We start from the raw sequence: 27560 nt of genomic DNA on the forward strand, positions 1-27560 counted from the left end.
ATCTGCCTTCTACCTGGCAAAGATCAACTCTTCTGCCTCCAACCCCAGGAAACTCTTCTCCATGTTCTCTTCCCTCCTCACCCCTCCTACCCCTCTCCCTCCCTCCTCCATTACTGCTGATGACTTTGCAACTTACTTTACCAAGAAAGTAAATGACATCAGCTCCTCATTCACGCCTATTCCCTCCCAGAAGACATCTCCCCCAACTCTCAACTCGGATGGTCTTACCAGCTTTAGCCCCCTCACCTCTGAAGACGTTCACGCACTTGTTACATCTAACCGTGCCACCACCTGCTCCCTTGACCCGATTCCCTCCTCTCTTCTCCAGGACATCTCACACGACATCTTGCCATTCCTCACCACCCTGATCAACTCCTCCCTCACCTCAGGTGTCATTCCAGCGGATTTTAAGACAGCTACCGTGAAGCCTCTCCTGAAAAAACCCACCCTTGATGCTACTGACATCCAAAGCTACAGACCTGTATCTCTTCTTTCATTCCTCTCTAAAACCTTGGAACGTGCTGCCTACAACCAACTGTCATCCTATCTCTTGCGGAAGAACCTCCTAGACCCTAACCAATCAGGATTCAGGACTGCCCACTCCACTGAGACGGCCCTCCTCACGGTGACCGAGTCCCTGCGAGACGCCAAAACATCATCCAACTCCTCCGTTCTCATTCTCCTTGACCTATCTGCTGCATTCGACACAGTCAACCACCAAATTCTCCTCTCCACTCTGGCTGAACTTGGCATAACCGACTCTGCTCTCACCTGGTTTACATCATACCTGACAAACCGCACCTTTCAGGTCACATGGAATGGCTCTATGTCCAAACCCTGCTCTCTGGACACGGGTGTCCCTCAAGGCTCAGTATTAGGACCGCTTCTGTTCTCACTATACACCAGATCACTAGGTTCTGTTATCACATCGCATGGATTCTCCTACCATTGCTACGCTGATGACACCCAGCTGTTCCTCTCTTTTCCCCCGTCCTCTGACGCTCACATTGCAACTCGCATCTCGGACTGTCTGGCTGACATCTCTGTCTGGACAACTGCACACCACCTCAAGCTTAACCTGAATAAAACCGAACTCCTCTTCATCCCAGGGAAAGACTGCCCTCGCATGGACCTGTCGGTCACTGTTGAGGGCATCACAGTATTTCCTTCCTCAACTGCGAGGAACCTGGGTGTAATCCTCGATGACCAACTATCCTGCACCCCCAACATCACTGCTGTGGCCCGATCCTGCAGATTTGCCCTCTACAATATCCGCAGGATTCGGACCTTCCTCACAAAGGATGCAACGCAGCTCTTGGTCCAAGCACTGGTCATCTCCCGCCTTGACTACTGCAACTCTCTCCTGGCCGGACTCCCGGCCTATGCGATTAAACCATTGCAGCGTATCCAGAACGCTGCAGCACGCCTTATCTTCAATCTACCCAAATTCTCCCACGTGACCCCCCTCCTCCGTGACCTCCACTGGCTCCCTGTTGCAGCACGCATCCAATTCAAGACGATGACACTGGCCTTCAGGGCCATCAATGGAATGGCACATGCCTACCTTCAAACACTGGTCAAACCTTCTTGCCCCGAAGCGAGCACTCCGCTCCTCTACTTCAGCTGGCCGGCTGGTACCACCATCGCTGAAATCAAACAAATGTCGCTCAGCAAAGTCCAGACTCTTCTCTGTTCTGGTGCCTCAGTGGTGGAATGAACTCCCGACCAATGTCAGGACAGCAGAGTCATTTGCCATCTTCCAAAAAGGCTCAAGACTCACCTGTTCAGACTTCACCTCGACTCTACATAGCATGACCCACTAACACCCTCCCTCGATACCCCCCCCCCCCCCCCCCCCCGCAAAAAAAAAATAAAAAAAACCCTTACCTATAGCACTTAGATCGTAGCACTGTTGCTCTTGAAGTACTACTTTACTCAGATGAGGACCTAACACTTGTTCTATTTTTAGCTCTTACTGCATCGGCAATGATACGTCGTGGTTTCTTTGTTTCCTTCTTTTGACAAAATACTTATTGTAAGTCGCTTTGGACAAAAGCGTCTGCTAAATGACCTAAATGTAAATGTAAATGTAAATGTTATTTACAGGTGCACAGCCTCCAACTGAGTGCTCCCTGTCATCCAGTGTGGGAGATCTGCCTACTTTACCCTCAGCAAGTCCTCTGGCAAAATTTGGTAAATCACAGTGATGAATGAATTTAACTTTAAATGTAATCTTCAAATCTCCATGTATAATTGAATTTAAGATATACATGGAAACAAACCTTAAACTGTAAAGACAATGTATTACATAGACAAAGAACACTAATGATTAGAGCCAGTTCCATGGTGATGAAAATATGTGTATACTACCTGTTGATTAATTGTTTTAATGGTTGTTATCTAAATCATCTTTTATAACTCAAGTTTATATTTTCTTTACAGAAAAAAATATGGAGAGGCTCTCTGCTATTTTGGCATCATGTCATTCTGATGAGCCTCAAAGAAGCTCAGCATCATCCTGGTCTTTCCGTCAGCAGAAAGCCTCGGAGCGCTGGAAAGAGTCAAGACCATACAACCTCCAGTGCCTCATAGAAAAGAGGCTGTTGGGCAATCTTTGTGTTGCCTCTGCAATGAGCCTGCTGTCATTCGGTTGGTATTCTTAAATACTAAACTTATTCCATGGTGGGATTTTTTAGAATTAGTGCTCAGTGTGTAATTATGTTTTCTTTTGTGCTGGTAGAAAACATGAACATTTCAGAAGCATCCCACAGGAATGTGAAAAACTTATTTAGGACCTTCTGTGCCCAACTGTAAGGGGCTAAACCCTGAGACACATATCCCAAATAAATAAAACTTTGTATCTCACGTAATTCAGAATATCCTAACTTGAATTAATAGTACCTATCACTATTCCCATGAAATAATTTTTTATAATCATTTTGCCTTTACCTTCTAGGTGCAGAGATTGTCTTCCCGAGGAGTGGTTCTGTGGCAACTGTGATGTACTGCATCACAAAAAGCAGCCACTCCACAACAGGGAATCCATTATTGATGGTTTTTTTAGAGCTATTCCTCCAACTACACACATCATGAAACAGGAGGATGGATATTGCACCCATGAGCAAGGTATGTCTCAATCTGAATGTGACCAGACCACGTTGAGTAGAATTATTTGTCAGCAACAACGCCACCCTGGGGCTAATACCCCGGGACACAAGAACAATACACTAGATTGTACTGATATTAGATACCAATTTGCACAGGGTCGAATACAACAGGCGGAGACGTGAATTCCAGTAAAAACAAATGTAAGTTTATTGAAGGAACTGGTTTACGAGATAATGGGGAAACTTCGCTGAAAGAAGACGGGCGTGAGTTAGAAAAATATCAAAATATGTTTTATTATAATCTTTTCCTATACCACATGATTAAATAATTATAATACACATCAGCTGGAATATACAATAGTCAAGGGAAAGGAAGAAACCGGCAGGCGGGGCTTACCTGGAGGGGGGAAGCAGACTATCTGGAAGAGGTGTCCACACGTCCACGCTCACTGCAGAAAGGTGTCACCCCCTGTCACAGAAAACCACCACCAGCGCTCTCCCTGAACACGCCAAGGTGACGTTTACAAGCCCACCACCAAGTGACTAGCTACCCCCGCCGAAGGGAAACCACAGGCCTGCCAAAGCATAAAACAATCAAAAACACACAGTAGCCACACCAACATAGGTCATCTATAGCACATACAAATATGACGGCTAGTTAAACAGCGGCACTAGTGGCGAGATCATGCGACAAACATGCAGTCAAAAGCACCACAAACAAATAAGAGATAACACTGCACTACACACACACAGCAAACTAGCAGCATGCATTCGGATAAGCGGGGCAAGCGCTGCACGCAAATAAACCGGACAAAGCACATGCGCAAAGAAAAGCCAACAACAGGCGGGCAAACAAAACAAACAGACAAACAAACACCCACCGCGACGGAAACGGGCAGCGGTAGGCTAAGCTAAAATAAAACAATTGGGAGTGAACCAGAATGGAGCGTTACAACTATGGACAAGACAGCAGCGTGACCACACTAGACAGGCGAGCTGGACTAAGCCATGCTACCTGCAACGTAGATAGCAAACATTTAGCTATACAGGAGGGATCGTGGCAATGACTACAGTAACAGTCGGGTTTCATACATACCAAACAGGGCCAACGCTCGTAGTCGCTGATTAGGGGACGCTAAACAGGAGCCGGGCCGTAATCACGATCAGCTGCAGGTATACATAAGTAAAGATGACAATTAAAACTCCGTGCACCGACTAAGGGGAGATAAAGCCTTAAAACCGCATACCTCGAGGGAGAGAAATACTACGGTGAGGTTAGATTCCCTACGGCACTGGCAGAGTTAGGGGGCGCAGAGCTACAGGTGGAAAAGGAGTATTAAGGCTAGGCATGAATTAACCTGAACAATACAGTGGAATAGCAGCATACCTGGCGATAGCCTTCTGCGTGAAACCCAGATGCAGAAGGCGAAGGGGGGGATAGTCCTACCCACTGGGCTACTTATACCCTAGTATAACCTGGGATCTGAATGAATGAACGGACAGGATCGGAGTGTAAGGGAAGCAGGGAGGGTCAAACAGAACCAGCATGCTACTGGTTACAATCCACCCCCCCAATGTTTTATCGTCGCCCCGACGATAAGACAAGCTGCATATGAGGCACAGGTCAAGAGGAAGCTGCCCCCCCACTAGTGGACGCACATGCCGTCCGGGGCAGATGATGCACATTGGGATGCTGTCCAGCGGCGGCCCGGGCCGGTCGTCGACTGGAAGACTCGGAAGCGCTGGGTGGGGATCCTGCTTGAAGGGTGGGGAATGTGGTCACAGTAGCAGTTATAGGCACCGGGTGCTCCATGGCCTGGGTTAGCAGATTCGTTGGAGGGGGCTCAGTGGCTACTACTTTAGGTAGTGGCACCGCAACAAGGGTCTCATTCGCCGGGGTGGATGCAGGCTCCGTGGAGGCGGGGTCAGGGTTGGTCACCAGTATCCATAAATCCAGGTCAGCATCCTCCCTTGGTAGGGATGAGGAAAGATGTGGTGAGTTGGGGGATGTGGGTTCAGATGGGGCTTGGACGGGGAGTCCCAATCTAGCCTTAAGCATGTTACGATGCACAGTTTTAGTCCTGGACATGTCATCCACTGGTGCAATGGTGTAAACTGCTCCTTCCCCTGCTGGTGCTCTCACCACTTGGTAGACCGTTGAGCTCCAAAGATCTTGGATCTTCTGGCGCCCTCTAATTCCATGGTCTCTCAGGTAGACCTGTTGTCCCTCAAGCAATCTGGCCTCTTTCACACCGCGGTCATGATGTTCCTTGCGGCTCATGGCGGAAGCCTTCAGGCGTTCCTGGGCCCTTGTGCACGCAACCTGGAGACGCTCACGGTGTTCGTGGACCCAGTCATGCACTGTGCCCATGTCTGGTTCTTGAACTCTGCCCAACAGGAAGTCTGTTGGCAATCGGGGCTCCTGCCCAAACATGAGAAGGTAGGGGGACTCACCCGTTGACTGATGCGGGGTGCTGTTATAGCAGAATACAAGTTGGGGAAGGTAGGTGGCCCACTCCCTTTTCCTGGTGTTGGGCAATGTGCGTAGCAGATTATGCATAGTTCTATTAAACCGCTCGCATTGTCCGTTGCCCGCTGGATGATAGGGGGTGGTACGGGACTTGGTTATACTATACAAGTGGCAGAGTTGTTGAATTACAGAGCCTTCAAAGCACCGCCCCTGGTCTGAATGGAGACGGGCTGGTATGCCGAATTTGAAAAACCACTCATTCGTCAGGACTTGGGCCACCGTAGTGGCGCGCTGATCACGAGTGGGGACGGCCAAGGTATATTTGGTAAACACATCTGTAAGGACCAAAACATTTTCCACTCCATTGCTGCATGGTTCTAGCACCGTGAAATCCATGGCCAGGATTTCGTTTGGGCGCGAAGCCAAGAGGTGGCCCATGTAACTTGGGGCCCCCACAGTGGAGTTCTTGGCCACTTGGCACCTCTCACACTCCATACACCACTGTTTTACCTCTGCTGCCATGCTGGGCCAAAAGCAACGTCTACAAACCAACTCCAATGTTCGTTCCACCCCCTGGTGGCCATGGTCCTGGTGAAGCTGAGTGAGCACTGTAGCTTTCAGAGCGGCAGGCAAGATGAGTTGGAGAACTTCCTCCCCACCATCGGGGCGGTAAGTCCGTCGATGCAGCACGCCCCCCACATCCGCCAACCGCTGCCATTGCCGAAGTAGAGCTATAGAGGAACAGGATAGGCGTTGGCGGTCCCCGGCAGTAGGTCGTCTGTTCTGCCTCCAGAAGCTCAGGACAGCCCCTATATCGAGGGTCTTCTGTCTGCAAGGCCTGCAGATCGAAGGCAGTCTGAGAAGGAAAGATAGGGATGCCAGATTGGCTGAACTGGAATGGTTGTGATGGGGCTACTGCTTGTTGTAACGGCACGGGGAGGGAGGTCCCAAAGACTTCAGCAATTTGAAGGCAAGGGGCATGGTCCAGGTGTTGTCGTGACAAGGCGTCCGCATTCCCATTACTTTTGCCTGGCCGATACCTGAGCTCATAATCGAACAGGGCGAGCTGAGCCTGCCACCGCTGCTCTGTTGCGCCCAGCTTAGCCGTTCCAAGGTGGCGTAAAGGGTTATTATCTGTGTAGATGATGCATTTATGTCCTAACAAGTACTCACGGAACTTTTCAGTGACTGCCCATTTCAGGGCCAAAAGCTCCAGCTTCATGGAGCTATAGTTAGTCATGTTCCGTTCTGGAGGTATGCGGGACGTAGACCCCGGCTAGCAAAAGCTATGGGCCTCACTGAGCCTTCCTGCTCCTGAGCGAGGACTGCCCCCAGGCCCCCATAGCTGGCGTCAATCTCCAGGATGAAAGGCAGAGTGAAATTAGCATAAGGCAGCACCGGTGCTCTGGTAAGCTTGGTCTTCAAACCCTCAAAACTACGCTCACAGTCTTCTGTCCAAGACTCCACAAAGTCCCTTCTGATCGCCTTCCTTTTCTTGGTCCTGACTATTTCCGCCACCAACCTGTGCAAGGGTGCCGCCAATTTGGCGAAACCCTCCACAAAACGGCGGTAATAACTGGCGAAACCCAAAAATAAACGGAGCTCTGACGCTTGGCAAGGGCGACGCCAATTGGCCACAGCTTCGATCTTTTTCGGGTCTGTGGAAACGCCGGCCCCGGAGATAATGTGACCCAAGTATGCCACTTCTGGTCTGCAAAAAGCACACTTGTCGAGCTTAGCCTTCAGTCCTTCCTTCTGCAGACGCTGTAGGACCACGTCAAGTCGCTCCACGTGCTGGGAGACTGTAGATGAAAAAACCACAACATCATCTAGGTATAACAACAATGACTGGAAGTTTTGATCACCAAAAATCCTCTGCATGAGACGTTGAAATGTGCCAGGGGCGTTGCACAACCCAAAGGGCATTCTGTTGTATTCGAAAAGGCCAAAGGGTGTGCAAAACGCTGTTTTAGGTTTATCTCTCTCCGACACTGGAACCTGGTTATAGCCACTAGCCAAGTCCATGGTTGAAAAGAGACAAGCCCCAGAAAGCGCATCCAACGTCTCCTCAATGCGGGGGAGAGGGAAGGCATCCTTGCGGGTCTTGGCGTTCAGTTGGCGATAGTCCACACACAACCGTGGAGTCCCATCCTTTTTACGGACAAGGACAATCGGGGAGGCGTAGGGGCTACAACTCTCTCTAATGACCCGTGCCTCGAGCAACTGGTTAATATGAGTCTTCACAACGTCATACTCTGAGGGTGGCAACCTTCTATAGCGCTGCCGAACGGGAATCTCGTCCATCACCGGAATCTCGTGCTCGATCAAATCAGTGCAGCCCAAATCCCCATCATGGGTTGAAAACACACCCTGGTATTTAAGCAGCAGGGACCTAACCTGAGTTTGGTCGGTGTCACGAAGGTGGGATAGATCGAGTGACTCAAGCTGGGCCTGCATGGAACTAGACTGGGGCTGCGCTACTATGGTAGCTCCTACTGACTGGATTTCAGCAATCTCCTTCGGGAGACTAATAACATCAACACAACTCAAGGTACCGATTATGGTGTGTGGGTATAGCATAGTGTCAATAGTCCCTACATTGACAATAGGGATGTAGACAGTCCCCCTAGAAACTCGTACCAGTGCCGGAGAAGACAACAACCCCTCAGGCAAACCGGAATCAGAGGGTTCAAATAGAACGAAGGCCCCAGCTAACTTATCGGAGCAGGTAGCAGCGACAAACTTGGTTGCCCCCCCTGGAATGCGTGCAGAGTGTTGTCCACGCAACTTCGCTGTAGCCGCTAGACTAGGGGAGACCGGAATAGAATAGTGGCACTGCTGCAGGGCACGGAAGAGGGTGTTTGGGGCCTGGGCGACAGGGGGCAAATCAAACAAAGATGCTCCATGTTGCACAAAAAGGACCTCGTAGCACTTGCTGATGATATTCATTCCCAATACACCAGGAACCCTAGAGCCCCCAGGGGGGTCTTTGACAATCAAAATACCACATCCAGGGAAGACCTTCCCACAAAGGGAGACCTCGAGCTCAAGGTAGCCAACATACGGGATTGCCAACCCATTAGCGGCCCTGAGCTGTAGCCAATGACAGGACTGTAGTCGGTCCTGGCCCCAAGGTTTAAAATGCTCCAAGAAAAAGCTCTCCATTAACGTAGACACCATCGACCCGGTATCCATCAAACAAGCAACATTAACCCCACCAATGTTAATGTCTAAATGTGGGCATGATGACATGAGCTTAGCTGCAGCACCCATCCCCCCCATATCAACATTAGAGCCAAGAGCTGCCCTGCCTGAGTTGTGACTCTGCAACTCAGTGGGCATTAGTTTCCCGACTCTTGGTTGGAGTTGGAGGGTCTAGGAATTCCATTCCCTGCAGAGACTAAAGACCTGGATCGAGGCCGGAAGGGGACTCGTTCCCCGTCACATTCCCTGGCATAGTGACCAGGCTTTAGGCACCTGTTGCATATTATTGGGTTAACGCTAGGGGGTCTACCCTGCTTCTGACCTGCCTGCAGAGCAGCCATGCTCTGTGTTAACTGATCGAGCTGCCCTTGCTGCCGCTTCAAAATCTCCTTAAGCTCAGACAGTTCAGATCTCTGGGGGCCTCCAGCGTGGTGGGAGTCACCCGACACTCTACACTGATAACCATAAGCTGAAGACATAGACTGACTACGGCCCCGGGTGCCTCCCGGCATCCCCTCTCGCTCCCACTGTAAAGCCTCGCTACGGACTTCCAGTAAAGTTGCTGCGGGTTTACGGCGGACCAGTTGCTTAAGCTCTCTACGTAGGGAACCATCATAGACATGCTCGATGAACTGATCACGCAACATTACCTCAGTATTAAAAACCTCACGTGGTGCCGTTTGTTTGACCTTCCCCATAAGGTCCATCAATGCTAGGGAAAACTCAAGTAGACTCTCCCCCTCTTGTTGTTTTCTTGAAAAAAACGTTTCCTGGAGAGACACATAGGATTGGGAACAACCATACAGTTCATGCAGTATTTTCAAAACCTTTTGTGGGTCGTCCTGCTCTGCGGCATGGCGATATTTAATCTCTTGCCGTGCTTCCCCTTCTAAATGATCGTAAATAAAGAAGGCTTGGTCTGCTACTGAAAGATGACGGGCCCTCATACATGCACGTACTTCCTCCTCCCACTCGGCAACTGATATACCTCACCCACCCCTAAATGATGAACATTTACGATCACGGGGAACAAATACCAGCCTTTCAATAGACGGCTCCCGAGCTGCTGGTTTAGGGGCTGAATCACCTCGTGGTGGGGCAGAGTTGTCCAACGCCGGCTCTCTGGAGGGAGAAGCAGGGACATTAGCATTTGCTACAGCCCGCTCTAGGCGGAGCTGTGTATTCTCAGTCCTAAGCTGATTAATTAGTTCTCTCAGTTCTTGTATGTCCTCCTCCATGTTTGGGCAATTACACAAGTAGTTCGTTCAGCTGACGAGAAGGCACCAGACAAGTCCAAAAGCTCAGGGGGGTCCTGATCTGTGATCTTCAGGTCAGCTGCTGTCTTTTTTTTTTTTTTTTTTTTTTTTAAGTCTATTTTGCAACACTCCCAAGATACACAAAAAAAGAATGTCCAGGCAAACACATACAACATAAAAATATATAACGATGTATTTAACCCAAAAAGCTTTGATTACAATACAGAGGGAGACCGAAATGGAATTCACGTCTTAAACCTTTAACATGTATCCTGTCAACAACGCCAGAATGTGACCAGACCACGTTGAGTAGAATTATTTGTCAGCAACAACGCCACCCTGGGACTAATACCCCGGGACACCAGAACAATACACTAGATTGTACTGATATTAGATACCAATTTGCACAGGGTCGAATACAACAGGCGGAGACGTGAATTCCAGTAAAAACAAATGTAAGTTTATTGAAGGAACTGGTTTACGAGATAATGGGGAAACTTCGCTGAAAGAAGACTGGCGTGAGTTAGAAAAATATCAAAATATGTTTTATTATAATCTTTTCCTATACCACATGATTAAATAATTATAATACACATCAGCTGGAATATACAATAGTCAAGGGAAAGGAAGAAACCGGCAGGCGGGGCCTACGTGGAGGGGGGAAGCAGACTATCTGGAAGAGGTGTCCACACGTGCACGCTCACTGCAGAAAGGTGTCACCCCCTGTCACAGAAAACCACCACCAGCACTCTCCCTGAACACGCCAAGGTGACGTTTACAAGCCCACCACCAAGTGACTAGCTACCCCCCGCCGAAGGGAAACCACAGGCCTGCCAAAACATAAAACAATCAAAAACACACAGTAGCCACACCAACATAGGTCATCTATAGCACATACAAATATGACGGCTAGTTAAACAGCGGCACTAGCGGCGAGATCATGCGACAAACATGCAGTCAAAAGCACCACAAACAAATAAGAGATAACACTGCACTACACACACACAGCAAACTAGCAGCATGCATTCGGATAAGCGGGGCAAGCGCTGCACGCAAATAAACCGGACAAAGCACATGCGCAAAGAAAAGCCAACAGCAGGCGGGCAAACAAAACAAACAGACAAACAAACACCCACCGCGACGCAAACGGGCAGCGGTAGGCTAAGCTAAAATAAAACAATTGGGAGTGAGCCAGAATGGAGCGTTACAACTATGGACAAGACAGCAGCGTGACCACACTAGACAGGCGAGCTGGACTAAGCCATGCTACCAAACAGGGCCAACGCTCGTAGTCGCTGATTAGGGGACGCTAAACAGGAGCCGGGCCGTAATCACGATCAGCTCGAGGGAGAGAAATACTACGGTGAGGTTAGATTCCCTACGGCACTGGCAGAGTTAGGGGGTGCAGAGCTGGCGACAGCCTCCTGCGTGAAACCCAGATGCAGAAGGCGACGGGGGGGATAGTCCTACCCACTGGGCTACTTATACCCTAGTATAACCTGGGATCTGAATGAATGAACGGACAAGTTACGTGCCTGCCCCGCCCCCCTCGTTAACGGGGATCGGAGTGTAAGGGAAGCAGGGAGGGTCAAACAGAACCAGCATGCTACTGGTTACATAAGCCTAATTTTCCATATGTATTTCTAGCTTGTTACAAATAATGTAATGCAGTGGTTTCTTGTTTTTGTCAGCATGCATTTTGCCAGCTGTGAAGGCACCATCACCTGCCCAGCCTGCACACCTGAAATGTTGGCTGTTTCTGCAGATGGAAACAGGAAGCTGTATCGCTTTGGCCAAAGTGGAAGGTGCTCTTTTTTCCAGTGTTTTTATTGATTCATTAATATTCCTGTGTGATTAATGCATCTGTCTATTTGTCTTTCTTCTTCAGCAGTGATGACCCTGCCTTTTTTGAGGGGCTCTTTGTGGCAAAAGACAGTGAAGTGTCCACATTTACTGAGGCCATCCAAAAAGCAGTGAAAAATGCAAGTTATATTTATAATGTGACAAAATAGCTTTATTGCTAAAATATTACTGAAATTAAATTTAGAGAAACAATGACCTATATAGCAGACCCAATTGCATTTATTTTTATTTATTTGTTTGTTTTGTATGTCATAGAGACATGGAAAAGGAAAATGTGGGGACTCCCAGTGGACAGCAGCAAGGGAGAGTTCAAGGAGGGCTTCCAAATTGGATGAAGAGGGGATGGAGGTTGCTGTATGTCGCCATGGCTTCCTTTTGAAAGCTCTTAATATGTACAGGGGGGAGATATTTGCTTACCCTCTCTACCTTCAAAAAGAGCTGATGCCGGCCAAGCCTCAATTCTTTGCCATGGATGTAGCTTGCAAATATTGGCCCTACTTGGAGAAAGCTGCCAGTGTCCTTCCTGCCCTCCAGGAGCTGACAAAAATGAAGCCGTTCCTCAGTGTTATGCATGCAAGAGCTCATGCAACTAAGTGTGAGGTATTTTTAACATTTTTGTGTCATGTGCATTTGTAACGTTTACAAGCACAGTAATAACATACAAGTTTATTAACAACTATGGTATGTAGCCTTTTGCATTAACATTATATCCCTCTTTACTTACTTAAAGATCAAATGGAGTGGTAGGAACCAGGAAGGAGCAGGGACAACTGCTGGTGAGGAGGTGGAGCAAGTTAACAGCTACCTATCTCGTTGTGCCCTGACGACAAAATACATGTCGAAAGCAGGTGATTAATCTGTTTACCATATTCTTGCACCCTTTTTTAGATTGCATTTCATAAACTCATTATTTGTTTTCAACAGCACGTGTGGACATGCTTACACTGCATGCATTGGGGTGGAACCACAAAAAAGGGCCTCTCTACACCAAGCACTTTCCACTAGATATGTAAAGGTAAGTCTGTATTTGTGGTTTTGTTGTGTCATGTATTGACACATGTTGTTCACTTGGCTTGTTAATCCTTAAGGGCTTTAACCTGATTATTGTATAACACTATTTATCAGACATGTCAACGACTCCTGGATGAGACTGCAAGGCTAGCTGAGCTTAAAACAGAGCTACATTGCTCGGATGATGAAATGACATCACAGTGGATCTCTGAGGTGATTGAATGGGCAGCTGGAGGTAAGCAAGACCAGATAACAGAAATCAGTGCAGAGAATGCACATCGCATGTTTTACAACCAAGTTGTATTAAAATGGATTTTATATGTAGACCAAAACAAGCTCTTAAATTTAAAGTCCTGTGTTCTGTTATATTGAATTTACTGTAACTTTTATTTCTATAGAGACACCAAACGCACCTCATACCACTGAAGGCACCACACAGAGCGAACTTCAGCAGTCCATTGTGGGGCTCTACCTTAGTGTCAGGCAACGGAAACAAACCCTCTACCGTCAGAATGGTATAACAATAAAACAAGTTCATAAAAGCAATCTACTGTATTTAATAGTGTTAACATTCCAACAAATGCATGTACTTGCAATTCATGAATTCTAACTGTCCATTATTTAAACTGTCATTTAGATTTTGATAATCTAGATAATGTTCTTGCTCTTAATGTCTTTTCAGACAGCAGCAAGTTTTGCCACCGCCTTCGAAGGAAGCTAGGAGAAGACAAAAAACTGCTTCTTCAGGAGATGCAGAAGTACAATGAACTAGTACCAGACTCTGCAGCAATTGATGTGGCTGCTGTGGAGAACACATTTACTGGAGAGAGCACTGTGTCCCCTCTGTGGCCATGGGAGGTTCATGGCAGTGGTATATCAGTTTTGTAAAGCTTCATAAGAATTAATTTTGAGTTCTTGTACTTAGAGTATACTGAACTAAATCATGCTAATAACATATTAAGTGTTTTAATATCCATTAGGTTTGTGGGTGTATTTTAATTTTACTGTTATTGTGTTCAGAAAACATCACAATCAAGAAGAGATTGTACGACCAAGTGATGTTAACAATGTGACTGGAAGAGGAAAAGAGCATTTTGCTTTTGGAGATGGTGCAACATTGCACATGGTTGCAGAAGCAGGCAGAGGAGCTGAAGAACAAGGTGGCTGAGAATGGTAAGATGAAACAAAAATGTATTCATTGAAAGAATTGCTTTCAAGATTAAAAGAAGTAAGCCGAAGTCAGTGTCAGTCACAGAAGACAGACATCTTACTGTGGAGTGCGTCTATAATGTGTCTTGTGTCCTTTGAAATGTAGACCAGGGCAACAAAGGACTTTGCTGTCTCTTACGAAAACAACTGTCCGAGCTGTTGGAGCAGTTGCAAGTGGTCCTCCAACAGTACAAGACTGCTTTAGGTCCTGAGGCCTCTGTCCATCTGCACATTGAGGAGGAGGATCAAAGTGCCCTCAGCAGTCCAGACAGCAGTGAAGATGAAGAGGATATCACAATTTAGGTAATTTACTCAAGTATGTACTGTATACTAGTGTTTGTTTTTAAAACCTGTACCTGTAAATGATTTATACAGCTTGTTGTTAGACTTCACCTTCTCTTACCATGTTTTTTTTTTCACAGATTGATGCTGCATGACGGACTGGACTCCGCGCTGCCAGACCCATCAATCACATACCCATGTACACATAAAAACAAGATAGAAAGCACACAATAAGAATTACAAAAAACACAATAAGATCATAAAAGTTGTAGTGATATTTTAAACTCCAATGCAGAACACCAACTGACAGAGGCATGAAGGAGTTCTTGTATTGGGTGGTAGCGGGAACTGAGGCACTCAGAGTAGGAGAGTGATTTAAAAAGCCTTTTTGCAGCATGGCCATACAAATTAAAAACAAGCCAATGCGTTGCGGCCACAACACAGCCTGATAAAATAAAACATAATTCTCTGCTCAACTCTGTACAGTCGCAGTCTCCTTAGAAAGTACAATCTTTGGAGGAGTCTAGAACACACGCAGTCTACACGGGTGGTCCATGTTAAAGTTCTGTGTATGTGGAAACTAAGGTACTTAGTGTGCAACTGGTTGGTTGTGGATGACAATTTTGCTGTGATCGCAGACTCCTTTGGGATCAAAAATAATCTCCTCTGTCTTTTTAACGTTTATTGTGAGATAATTTGGTATCGCACCATTCAACAAACCTTTCCACTTCAGAATGATAAATGTTAGTGTTGTAATGCACCTGAAGTAAGCTCAGCACTGCAGAGTCATCAGAGTATTTGAAAATATAATTCTGTGCGTGACTTGCTGAGCACTCATTTGGGAACCGTGTGAACAGAACTGGTGAGCTGACACACCCCTGTGGAGCTCCCATGCTTATGGTTTTTACCTGAGAAACACTATTACTGTAGCTGAGTTCTGTTTGTTAAAAAGGAGTGATACCATCTTATAACTGAGGGGCTGACAGCCAGTTGTTTCAGTTTCTGAATTAAAAGATGTGGCTGAAGCGTGTTAAAAGCAGAGCTAAAGTCAATAAAAAGCAGTCGCCCCACTATCCTCAAGATGTTGGCCTATATCTGCGTTTTACTATATTGCTGAGTTATACATACCATGTCCACTATATTGTCTATAGTGTTCAGAAATAAAAATCACTGTGTGCACATGAATGGAGGTCATGCATTGTTTCTGTGTGTGTTACTTTGACACTTATTTAATATCATAAGTGTGTCTTAAAATGTATTATGGAACATTTAACTTACCTATATGTACAATACACGTATATTCCCTATTATACAATTCGATACAACATTAGATAAAAATTGTTTTGCATCCACTGGCAGCTCTGTTCAATAAAAAATGAATACAGACACTAAAACATGACACTATGAGACCAAATAATTCACACATATAACTACAACTATCACTGAAACTCTTTCTGTCATCCTCCACTTTGGACAAAGGGCAACTTTCAAACCGCCCCCGTGGGAGGGGGGAGACTGGCGATTGCACCGGACTGGACAGCAGCCGACAGATTTATTACGTTAGGTTATGGTTTAATAATCATTATGAATGAGGGTGAGTATTTTAGTTTTTGGCTGTGCGCACCCGGTGTTTCTCTCGAGCGAGACCTAGCTGTTTTGAAAACATGACAAAATCCTACCGCCACTGAACGCATCTCCGTCAGTCAAGCATATCTGAAGTCAGATATGCTTGACTGACTACTTTCTCTACTGGGCCCCCCTTTGGTTCATTAGAATTTTCTTTTTGCAATGTCCAGCTTTGATGTGTATTTTGTATTGATTGAGGCCACAGCAGAAAAAAACAACCTCACATAGGCAGGATGTGGCAAAAGGAAGAAGTACCTATGGCCTGTGCCTATTTCCTTGCATCGTGCTGAAAAAATCTGCCCTTTGACAGGTCATGTTTTGATATAGTTGACTCTCGTCATTGATTAAAACCATTTATTGCAACAAAGTTATACAGTTAGACTTGGCGCTGAAGGCTCCACTCTAGAATGAATGTGATTGGGTAGAGACTAATCAGCTGGCTGTCAGATGACAACAGATGGGGTCAACTTATGACTTCAATGTCCTGCATGAATTTGCGCAAAGCTTCATTTATAGGAGATGATCATTTGTGGATCTGCAGGTGTGCATTGGTCCCGCGCCAAGGGATGACTGTTTGCAGAGTTAAATTGCAGACCTAAGTGTATTCACGCTATAACTGACTATGTCATGTGTTACTGTCTGACTTCTTCGAGTGGAGGCTGGAACAGTGTGACACAAGTCAGGCCCGCGGGGCCACTCGGAGCGGGGCCACTTGGACGAACAGGTCCGGTCAAGGATGTTGATGTCAGCCTGGGCTGGATATCAGCAGAGCTGTGGATGGAGTTGAACTGGGACAGGGGTAGAGTGCATGTGTGTGTGTTGTGAGAGAGGAGCAAGGTTCTGGTAGCAACTTCTGGCGTTGGCATCTCCATAGCAACAGTGCCTCAGGTACTGCAGCATTTGCCTTACCAAAAATGACAAAACTGTGAGAAATATAATAGAAATGCTTTACTATGACATCAGCGAGGGTCAAACAAATAATAGCCTCACATCATCCTTTTCCCATTTGTTAATGATCTTTATTTATTTATGTATAGCCATAACCTTTTGTCAGCAACAAAGTTAACAACTTGTGTTTATCCATATTGTGAAAGTAACCAACTTTAAAAAGCAAAAATGTCAAGAACATGAAATCAAGTAATACGTCAGCTGTCATATAATAAAAGTGAAGTGTATGTGGAGTTCTCCATCTTATCTTAATTTGAAATAAACATTACCTTAAATACAAGATAGAAACTTGATGACATATATGCTCCAACCAAAATATTCACATTGAAACAAAAACTCACACTCACACTCAAATTCACATTACACATTTTTATTTTTAAACAATTTGAAAAGAATCCTTTGGCTGCCAGGAATGGGCCCACTCCTTGCCACTGAAAACAGATGAGAAATGTTCTTTTTGTTACTGGTGCTTGCGAGTGCTGAGTATTTCTAATAAGCTTAAACTTCTAACATGTGTCAAGCACAGACCCTACAGAATATTCTAGGGGTGACCTCAAATAGTCGACGATTCGATTCGGAGAGGTCTGATTTGACTATGAACCTTGTCTTCCAATTGTCGAAAAATGTGGTTATGAAAAAAAGATTGTACCATGCCGAATAAATAGGGGTGTTCCCTGCTGCTGAACATCTGATTTTACATTACATTAGCTCTTACCTCTGGAGCGGAAAAAGAAGCAAATGAGATCATGAATCAATGACAGAAAAACAACCTGATTCGACTATTAGTCAACTATAGAGCAAATCTGATGAATCAGATTCAACTATGAAAATCCTTAGTCGAGGACACCCCTAGAATATTCCACATATAACTATTTCATTTCCACCTATGAAATACCACTGCTATTTTGAACAAAGAAATCATTCTAAGCAACTGAGTACATAATAAAGCAGTAATAAACTACAAGTTAAAGGGATATTCCGGCGTAAATTTAACCCATGGTCTAACGCACCGTGACACCGAGTTAGACTCCCCCCTCAAGAGATGAAGTCTGCTAACCGCTAGCTCCTCTAGTTGTAGCAACTTTAGCAGACCGCACCATAACAAACAGATCAAAAAGCCACTCATAGCCACAAATAATGCTCAGAACAGCACCAAACTTCGTCAATAGTACAAACAGGGTCCCAGCACATAATACCAGGCATCAAACATCTGTTAGCTTTGCCTGGTTTCTATTGAAAAGAGACCAAAACAACTCACCCACTCTCCTCGTGTTTTGTCAGTGCCTGGACGCTATGCTGGACGCGGAAAGTTGCTGCATAACGTATAACTGGAGGAGAGTGGGTGAGTTGTTTTGGTCTCTTTTCAATAAAAACCAGGCAAAGCTAACAGATGTTTGATGCCTCGTATTATGTGCTGGGACCCTGTTTGTACTATTGACGAAGTTTGGTGCTGTTCTGAACATTATTTGTGGCTATGAGTGGCTTTTTGATCGAGGTTTGCGCGTGGAGAAATAGACTGAGGGTTTGTTATACGGTCTGCTAAAGTTGCTACAACTAGAGAAGCTAGCGGTTAGCAGACTTCATCTCTCGAGGGGGGGTCTTACTCGGTGTCACGGTGCGTTGGACCATGGGTTAAATTTATGCTGGAATATCCCTTTAAGTATTAATGCAGAGGCCTATAGAGGGAGAGATTAAGAAAAATTGCAGAATTACATACCAAACTGGACAGGGCTCCCACTCCACCAACATCTCTGCTTTGCCCTGTAAAGACAGTAAAGAACAACGAAAAAGAAAGACATCTATCATTATTCTAAAAGGCATCAATCCCAATCTTACGAATCAGCTATTATCTGTGGTTGCAGTCACTGAGTTTTTTTGGTGCATTGGGACTTTCCTGATATTTACATTGTTTCATAATGATATGTTCAGTATATACTGTGTTTTAATCTGTGATTCAAAAAGACCCTACAGATGATACACACAAGGATGTTTCTAAAACTGACAGTGCAATGCGTGGAATTTCAACAAATAAGTATTGTTTGTATTTGCAGGGACAGTACATGATTACAATTAATTGCAACAGAGTTAGCTAATTTTACATGGGTGTCTGTCTACCCTGTCTAACCTTTCTCACTCTCTCTCTCTTTACTCTCCTGATGGGAAAAGTCTCAAGACGAGCATGGTAAGAGCAATCTGTGAACAAAAACATAGCTGTTGTACATTTTTTTAGATTAGGAGCAACAAAAAAAATACAATTGTGAATACTTGAGTAGTATGCAAGCCAGAATGGTTATATAATGCTTAGCATGTTTTACCCTAACTACAAAAGTTATTTGGTAAAATTAAACACATTAAGCCTGATGGATTTCCTGTGTTTTATATTACAAATCATCTCTCATAAAAACGTACAACTATTTGGCAAATAATGTGGGGAAAATGATCAAAGCATGAACCCCTGTAATTACATGTACTTCAGCCAGGACCACTTCAGTCAAAGGAACTTAATCACAATTGCAAAATTTAATTTTGGCGGCGTGGCTTTTTCTGGGACCTCCCTGCTGAGCAGAGTCAGCAAGACCCCCAGAACAGACAAGCACCAATGACCCAATTATGACATTGTATACAGGACAATGACAGAGTACTCATAAGATTGACTCAAAAATGACATCAAGCTAAACTAAACTATTTAGTTCACACTAACATGTGTGCGGTGAAGGAGCACTGCAATTTTGTCATTTTATATTTTGACATGGACAAAGGAGACAGCGACGCCAGACAGCCAAACATTTTACAGGAGGAAACTGATGTTTTGGTCCGGGAAGTCCAAGCTCACAGTGGCCGAATATATGGTAACACGGACAGACCTCCACGGACTGATGAAGCAGAAGTAGTCTGGGAGGAGGTTATGGTTAATCAGATTTGCCCCGATACACTAAGAACTGTTGCCCAGTGTGGAAAAAATAAACAAACAGAAAAACGCACCCTTTTCCACTAATAAAGACGCTCACATTTACTGTTTACTGTCTGTTTTACTTAGCAACGGCCTGTTACACAGAAATACAAGACCATAAGATGTAGAATCAGTGTATAGAATGAGTGTAATTCATTAGAGTGTCATCAAAATGCAGCATTCAAAAGAGCCGTGTCATAAAAAAAAGTTAATCCACTCCTTTTGTGAGAATTGTTGTCACAGCCCACGAGGTGACAGATAGACGACCTGTTATAAATCGGTACTCAAGATGGCGCTGCGACCGCTGTGTGACGTCACATGATATCTATGAATATTTTAACCCGTGTAACAAAGATGAGTAGTGTGCACAGATCACAACATAAACAAATACCATGCGGGGATGAAATCAGAAGCACCTGTGCGTAAAAGGACGCATCACCAAGCTCTGTAGCCTGTCCCTTGTCGGCGAGCGTCTCTTTTTTTCTCTTTTCTTTTGAATTTTCTGAGATGGGAGATGCCGAATATATACTCACTATCTGATGCTGAGGCTCTTTGTGGTTGGCTGAGAGACATGTGAACTTGTTAGTTTGTGTCCCGTTTTAATCTGTGTTAATTCAGTCAGGTCGAGTTTCCATTACGTGTGCCAACCACCTTTGATCCGTCATCAGATGTGACGGGACAATCGATATAGATATACATTTACGTGTTGATTCCATTAGTTGCATTAAATAGTGGTTGTTGCGATTACTGTTTGCATTTAAATGTGCCTGACATTCTGAAAAACCTGCTTGTGCAGCCAAACTACCACTGCACCGGCACCGAGTAGACCAGGTTGGAGCTGGCGGGCTTTCAGCACACTTTCGGAGCAGCTTTTTGGCACGAAATTGTCACTGCACCAAGCTGAATCTGTGACACTTCCCCCTGATGCAGCGCCACACCCATCTCAGTGCACCGCTGTCTACCAAATTGCCAAACTGACCATGCGCTGTGTTGCGCTGCATGAAACTTGCACTGCGCCACCCTGCGCCGCGCCACGAAACTAGAGCGCCATAATTCCTTTCCAATACAATAATTTAATTTATACATTAATAATACCATTTGTTAAGCATGCATTGCATGCATCTCACCTTCACAAAGTTACTCATAAAATGAGCCAATCTTTTGGAGGTAGTCTTTGGCAAAATCAGCAAGTCTGCAACGAGGGGTGAGGATCTCACACTTTGTTTGCTCATTCTTTGTCTTCGTCTTCTTTCCAAGAAGAAGCACTGGTTTGTAGCCAATAGCATGGAGTTTCTCAAGCTGCAATGACACAAGTTTGTATTATCAGTTGAAAAAAATGGAATAGCAACTACAAAACTAACTAAACACATTGATTAATGACAAAAATATGACATTACTGAGGACAGCATCCATACTAATGCCATTTAGGATGATCTAACTTTGTGGTGAGTTTCACAGGAACAATTCATGAAGTGTAAGCAAAAAGCTAAACTTTTAGACAAATAGCAACAGTAAGGGTACAATATGTATCACATTTGTAACACTTGTTTTTGGTTTAGATAACTAGAAACTGAAGCATTAACAATGACAATTTCTAAATGTATTCAAAATAGAGAGAAACCTTTGTGATTCTATGACTGAATAGGTGAATGCTGCAAATGCATTTATAGTTGGCAGTGTAAACATTTTACAAGCTGTAGTGGTATAAATGCAGTCCATTTCTTCTATGAACTTTTTTGTTATGAACACAGAAATACCTGAGGATCACAGGCTTTTCCATGTGTACCACAGAACTTATTTCCAATATTATCTGAGCATGTCATGTCATTTTAAAATCTGCACAAACCATGATGGTGGCTTCATCCTTGATGGATGCCAAGTTGTGGTTCTTCTTACGGCCAACCACCCATTCTTCTCTCTTGTCATCAAACCTCTGAAGCTTCTTTTTAAGGCACTGCTTCAGAGGCTGCTCTGTCTTGCAGTGAGGGACACACCTTCTGCGCACAAAACAAAACTCCCTTGCAAAAGGGACAAGTCTTTTTTGTAGACCCTCCTGGCATGACAGGAACACAGACAGACAGTCAGACAGAAAAGACAGACTACAAGACAGATACAGACAAACAAATAAACAAACAAACCAATACAGACAAACAGGCAGACTAACAAACAGTTACACAGATAGCTGAGAGATAGCTAGATAGCCAGACAGACAGACAGACAGACAGATAGACAGATAGACAGATAGATAGATAGATAGATAGATAGATAGATAGATAGATAGATAGATTTACATTTAGGTCATTTAGCAGACGCTTTTGTCCAAAGCGACTTACAATAAGTACATTTGTCAAAAGAAGGAAACAAGGAAAGGAAATCAGAAAACCACTTACTTTGCCGATAAAGTAAGAGCTAAAAATAGAACAAGTGTTAGGTCCTCATCTGAGTAAACTAGTAGTTCAAGAGCAACAGTGCTACGATCAGAGTGCTATAGGTAAGGGTTTTTTTTTTTTTTGGGGGGGGGGGGGGGGGGGGGGGTGTTAGTGGGTCATGCTATGTAGAGTCGAGGTGAAGTCTGAACAGGTGAGTCTTGAACCTTTTTCGGAAGACGGCAAATGCCTCTGCTGTCCTGACGTTGGTCGGGAGTTCGTTCCACCACTGAGGCGCCAAAACAGAGAAGAGTCTGGACTTTGCTGAGCCACATTTGTTTGATTTCAGCGATGGTGGTACCAGCCGGCCAGCTGAAGTAGAGGAGCGAAGTGCTCGCTTCGGGGCATGAGGTTTGACCAGTGCTTGAAGGTAGATGGGTGCCGTTCCATTGATGGCCCTGAAGGCCAGTGCCATTGTCTTGAATTGGATGCGTGCTGCAACAGGGAGCCAGTGGAGGTCACGGAGGAGGGGGGTCACATGGGAGAATTTGGGTAGATTGAAGATAAGGCGTGCTGCAGCGTTCTGGATACGCTGCAATGGTTTAATCGCAGAGGCCGGGAGTCCGGCCAGGAGGGAGTTGCAGTAGTCAAGGCGGGAGATGACCAGTGCTTGGACCAAGAGTTGCGTTGCATCCTTTGTGAGGAGGGTCCGAATCCTGCGGATGTTGTAGAGGGCAAATCTGCAGGATCGGGCCACAGCAGTGATGTTGGGGGTGCAGATAGTTGGTCATCGAGGATTACACCCAGGTTCCTCGCAGTTGACGACGGCAATACTGTGATGCCCTCGACAGTGACCGACAGGTCCATGCGAGGGCAGTCTTTCCCTGGGATGAAGAGGAGTTCGGTTTTATTCAGGTTAAGCTTGAGGTGATGTGCAGTTGTCCAGACAGAGATGTCAGCCAGACAGTCCGAGATGCGAGTTGCAATGTGGGTGTCAGAGGACGGGGGAAAAGAGAGGAACAGCTGGGTGTCATCTGTAGGAGAATCCATGCGATGTGATAACAGAACCTAGTGATCTGGTGTATAGTGAGAACAGAAGCGGTCCTAATACTGAGCCTTGAGGGACACCCGTGTCCAGAGAACAGGGTTTGGACATAGAGCCATTCCATGTGACCTGAAAGGTGCGATTTGTCAGGTATGATGTAAACCAGGCGAGAGCAGAGTCAGTTATGCCAAGTTCAGCCAGAGTGGAGAGGAGGATTTGGTGATTGACTGTGTCGAACGCAGCAGATAGGTCGAGGAGAACGGAGGAGTGGGACGAGGCTCTAGCGTCTAGCAGGGACTCGGTCACTGTGAGGAGGGCCGTCTCAGTGGAGTGAGCAGTCCTGAATCCTGATTGATTAGGGTCTAGGAGGTTGTTCAGCGAGAGATAGGATGACAGTTGGTTGTAGGCGGCACGTTCCAAGGTTTTAGAGAGTGTAGGGGCTACAGCCCCAAGATTCTTGGATGTGACTTCTCAATGAACGAATGATGAACTATTCACCTTTAAAAGATATACAGACAAAGGTCCCCTCCTAGCAGATGAGTAAACATTCTCCTTCAGCTCACTGGACCACTTGGAGGAAGTGTGAGTCCTCTTTATGGCTCGGTTAGAGTATTTACGAACCCTTAAATCAGAGCATCTACAAGATCTCCACGCACCCCCGAACAAGGAGGACCAGACCTTCAGAGTCACCAGACTTTGAGGCACCTAAGCACATCTGGAAACTGATTAACACCTTTGTTTGACAGAGAGCCTCGATTGAAGTATAAAGGATAACACCATATCTCTTCCTCACCATTTGCTCCCAAGGCATGGTGAAGACCCCTTCCTCCCCTCCTGGGAGTCATAAACTAATGACCTGGTCTGCTGGCATTCAGAGAGAGGTCTCATGATCTCTGCAGGAAAACATGTTCACATTTTGACCAATCCAAGAAAAGGATGAGATATGTGTTCAATATTAGTTTAAAACCATCCATAATAATCATTGAGGAATTATAAGCATACTGGCGAACGTCCCGTTGTTCTACGACGAAGAACAGAGAAGTTACCAAAAATGCTAAATATTAACATTGTCATTGTAAGGGACATAACTACTGCACTCAAGCAGTCAGACGAAAATATGTTTGCTCATTAATCTGCCCGCATCACCAAGGACAAAATGCTTGCTAAGTTACGAAACTTGTTTGGGCTAGCTTGATAGGTTTGCATTGTATGTGTTTGATCAAAGTTCCTTTCAACTCTACCAAAAATGATTTGTACAGAGAAATGTTTACCATTCATGTTTCATTTGTTCATTCTTGATGCCAACTTTGACCATAACGGCGAGATGGTGTTCAAACGTTCTAGTCATAGGATTGCATTTCGTTTTGTTTAACAGTTTAAATCACAAATATTTCAGACTGTAACTCGAATGGGTCCCTCCTGGACACACCCCCTCGGTCAGCATAAAAGCTGCGTGTTACAGACACCAGGAGCGAGATTTGAGCGTTCTTCCCTCCAGGAGCTTTTTGCGTCCAGGCGCTTCTTGCCCCCCCCCCCAGGCGCTGGCCATCCGGCCTTCGCCTCTCGCTTCTCTCTTTTTACCCTCTTCAATTTTTACTCCTTTTATTAATAGTTCGTTCAACGTCAGATTCTTCAATTTTGCATTTTTAGCTTTTCTTTCTCCGCAAGCCTTTTTGATCAATGCTAATTCAACCAGCGGCCGCAAGATTTGGCATATTGACTAACGCTTATACCTAAGCCACCCAGACCGAACTCAAGGAGAAGACAGCTGTTGAACTAAGACGGACTACGGCAAAGACGGACTACGGCAAAGACGGACGCCCGCCACGAAACTACCGCAGATCGGCGCTAACGGTTCCCTCGGTCCACGGCAAGGAAGATCCCTCCGGGTCTACGTCACAGACTAAATAGCGACCGCTTGGAGTTTCAGTAAGCCGAGAAGAAGCGTCCCAAAGTAAGACCGAATCCGCATTCAACAGTAATGACCGAGTTGCAGGGTGAAACTAAGTATAGCGTCTGTTAATATCTAATATCTGTGAGGTCATTTATCCCATTATTCACTTTTTCCTTTTACTAAGGAGTCCAAATTCTTAGGAAGAACACACTCGCCTTTATCGCCAAACGTGCTAGATAAGCTGTTAATCACATTTCCAGTTATATTTCTGGCGTTGTATTGGTGTTTTGTGTATTACATCTGTTATTGTTTTATTCACTTTTGTTTAATCCCTAGTTAATCAATAAATTCACCTAAAGCATAAAGTCGTTGTCCGTGGATATCTCTTCTGTGCAGAATACAAAGATCCCTATTTCAAGAACTTATGATCTAAGGAATGAGACTGATTTATTAAATGATATTGATTAATTGTGAATTAAGGAATAAGTGGTCATTAGAGTCATTAACGTGAATTCTATAAAGTTCTGTCTGACCAACAGATGGTGCCCCTTTTACGAGAGCAGGTATTGAAATTGTAGATTAATATACATTGATATACATATTTTAATATCGTAATTTCCTTACATACACAGTTTACGTAGGTACCATTAGGTATTAACCCTTACCTTCCTACAAGAGGAATGAAAGAAGAGATACAGGTCTGTAGCTTTGGATGTCAGTAGCGTCTAGGGTGGGTTTTTTAAGGAGAGGCTTCACGGTAGCTGTCTTAAAATCCGCTGGAATGACACCTGAGGTGAGGGAGGAGTTGATCAGGGTGGTGAGGAATGGCAAGATGTCGTGTGAGATGTCTTGGAGAAGAGAGGAGGGGATCGGGTCGAGGGAGCAGGTGGTGGCACGGTTAGATGTAACAAGTGCGTGAACATCTTCAGAGGTGAGGGGGGTAAAGCTGGTAAGACCATCCGAGTTGAGGGTTGGGGGAGATGTCTTCTGGGAGGGAATAGGCGTAAATGAGGAGCTGATGTCATTTACTTTCTTGGTAAAGTAAGTAGCAAAGTCATCGGCAGTAAGGAAGGAAGGGGGCGGAGGGGTAGGAGGGGTGAGGAGGGAGGAGAACACGGAGAAGAGTTTCCTGGGGTTGGAGGCAGAAGAGTTGATCTTTGCCAGGTAGAAGGCAGATTTAGCTGCCGAAACAGTTGAGGTGAAGTCAGAGAGGAGGCGGTGGTAGTGAGTAAGGTCCTCGTGCTGGCCCGATTTCTTCCATTTTCTCTCTGACGCTCGCAACAATGATCTGTTGGTTCGCAGAGGTTCAGACAGCCAGGGAGGGGGAGGAGATGATCGCGCAGGTCGTGAGATAGGGGGACAGAGAGTGTCCAAAGAAGAGGAGAGTGAAGACATCAGGATGGAGGAGGCTTCCTCAGTAGGTATTAAGGAGAACTGTTCTGAGGATGGTAGCGAGGAGATAACAGTTGAGGAGAGAGCGGAGGGAGTGAGGGATTTCAGGTTGCGGCGGCTGGTGACCATTCGAGGCGTAGAGGGGAGGGATGTGGTGGGCTCCATGGGGAGGGAGAAAGTCACAAAGTGGTGGTCGGACACGGTGAGCGGGGTAACAGAGAGTGCCGAGATGCCACAGGATCTTGTGAAGACCAGGTCAAGTTGGTTCCCGGCGCGGTGAGTTGGTGGAGAGGGGGAGAGTGTAAGGTCAAATGCGGAAAAGAAGTCGATGAATTCAGATGAGTGCAGCTTTCCCGAGTGGATGTTGAAGTCACCGAGGACGACGAGTGGTGTGCCATCATCAGGGGAGCAGCTCAGGAGGGCATCCATCTCATCCAAATAGTCACCGAGAGGACCGGGTGGGCGATAGATCACTATGATGTTGAGTTTGAAAGGAAGGGTGACAGAGACGGCATGGAATTCAAGTGTAGATCGGGGTAGGTGGTCCAGAGGAAGGATCTGGTAGGACCATCTCGGTGAGATGAGGAACCCAGTTCCTCCTCCTCGCCCTGTTCGTCTTGGGGAGTGTGAAAACGAGTAGGCAGTTGAAAGGGCAGCTGGAGTGGCAGTGTTTTCCGGGGTGATCCAGGTCTCTGTGAGGGCCAGGAAGTGGAGAGACTGCAGGGAGGCATAGGCTGAAATGGTGTCCGCCTTCTTGACTGCAGACTGGCAGTTCCATAGCCCCCCTAGTACTTCAAGGTCCTTACCGGTGGAGAATGGTGGGTAGCAGAGATTGGATGGGTTACAGCCTCGAGTGAAGGGTCTCCGGTGAAATCCAGTGTGATGTCCTGACTGGGATAAGACACATGGCTGCGAGGGGGGGTAAGATGTTATGCCT

At 45.7% G+C, this 27560-nt stretch overlaps 2 long non-coding RNA genes across 2 annotated transcripts; both read left to right on the plus strand.

Moving 5' to 3' along the window:
- Positions 1–11975: 11975 nt before the first annotated feature.
- LOC311015617 lies at positions 11976–12874 on the plus strand. The gene is made up of 3 exons (XR_014597378.1): positions 11976–12500; positions 12631–12748; positions 12825–12874. It is a non-coding gene; the product is annotated as an uncharacterized lncRNA (long non-coding RNA).
- Positions 12875–14020: 1146 nt separating this feature from the next.
- Positions 14021–14772, plus strand: LOC311015916. The gene is made up of 3 exons (XR_014597415.1): positions 14021–14084; positions 14227–14423; positions 14543–14772. It is a non-coding gene; the product is annotated as an uncharacterized lncRNA (long non-coding RNA).
- The last annotated feature ends 12788 nt before the right edge of the window (positions 14773–27560 follow it).

The sequence above is a fragment of the Eutrigla gurnardus genome (genome assembly GCF_963514095.1).
Source record: "Eutrigla gurnardus genome assembly, chromosome: 7".
Classification (NCBI taxonomy): domain Eukaryota; kingdom Metazoa; phylum Chordata; class Actinopteri; order Perciformes; family Triglidae; genus Eutrigla; species Eutrigla gurnardus.